The 1,327-nt window shown below is 31.0% G+C and overlaps 1 non-coding gene across 1 annotated transcript; it reads right to left on the reverse strand.

The window, feature by feature from the left end:
- Positions 1 to 958: 958 nt before the first annotated feature.
- On the reverse strand, positions 959 to 1,063 carry LOC138170751 (U6 spliceosomal RNA). The gene has a single exon (XR_011170730.1). It is a non-coding gene; the product is annotated as a U6 spliceosomal RNA (small nuclear RNA).
- Between the last annotated feature and the right edge of the window lie 264 nt (positions 1,064 to 1,327).

Raw genomic sequence — 1,327 nt, forward strand, 5'->3', positions numbered from 1 at the left:
ACATACATATACCTTCATATATACACATAAACCATATACCTTTATATACACATATACACTCAAAGACATATGCATATATAGTCATACACAAATACACTTACATACATATACTTAGATATCTATAATCATAATCATACATAGACATATATTCATATGCATCTATGTAAGACTGTATCATACTTCACCAAGATAATGGAGGCCATGCATTGTGAACCCCTATTCTCCTAAAATCTCCTTAACATCATTTCTCATTTTCTTTTCCTTTGTTGATTATCTCCAATTTAGTATATGTGCATATATTATATTAAATCATTTTATCATTAATATATGGTATATAAATATTAAAATATTTACATACATACTCTTCACCCACCCAGTGAGAAGGCAAGAAATACAGAACCCATTACAAATATGAAATAATGGAAAACTAATTTCTACATTAATAATGTTCCAAAAAAGAAATACATAAAGAAAGAAAATTAAAAAAAAAACCATGCTTCAGTCTGCACTATGAGTCCATTAGTTTTCTAAATGAAGGTAGATAGCATTTTTTGACATGAGTCTTTTGAACTATGGTGGGTCATTGTATTGATCAGAATTACGAAGTCCTTCGAAGTTCATTATGTTTAAAATATTGTTGTTACTGTGGAAATTGTTCTCTTGGTTCTGCTCATCTTGTTTTGCATCATTTCATATAAGTCTTCCCAGGTTTCCCTGAAGCCATGCCTTTAATTATTTTTTTAATTGTTTATTTACTTTTATTTTACAACATTCAGTTCTACAATCCCTTGAATTCCAAATTTTCTTCTCCTCCCTCTCTTCACACCCCTCCACCATGGCTGCATGCAATCCAATATAGGTTCTCCAAATACCTTCGCATTAAACATTAGTCAAGTTGTAAAGAAGAATTATAACCAATAGAGTGAACAACAACAAAAAAAAGAATGAAACAAAACACAAAAATATGGAACGCTTCATGAATTTGCATCTCATCCTTGAGCAGGGCCATGCTAATCTTCTCTGTATCGTTCCAGTTTTAGAACATAGTTCTACCAAAGCAAGCATTCTTTCACCATTTCTTAAAGGGCAATAGTATTCTTTCACATTTTTATACCTCAATTTGTTTAACCATTTCCCATTTGCGGGGCATCCCATCATTTTCTAATTCTTTGCACCACAAAAAATGACTGTTATAAAAAATTTTTGTACATATGGATCCTTTTCCTTTGATCTCTTTAGGGTATATACCCAGTAGCACTATTTTTTGGGCAAAAAAAATACAATTTAATAGTTTTTTGGGGCATAGCTCCAAATTGCTTTCAAGAAT

Source organism: Petaurus breviceps, unplaced genomic scaffold (assembly GCF_028583685.1).
Source record: "Petaurus breviceps papuanus isolate PSGF00001 unplaced genomic scaffold, PetGlider_PUasm1.0 38, whole genome shotgun sequence".
NCBI lineage: Eukaryota > Metazoa > Chordata > Mammalia > Diprotodontia > Petauridae > Petaurus > Petaurus breviceps.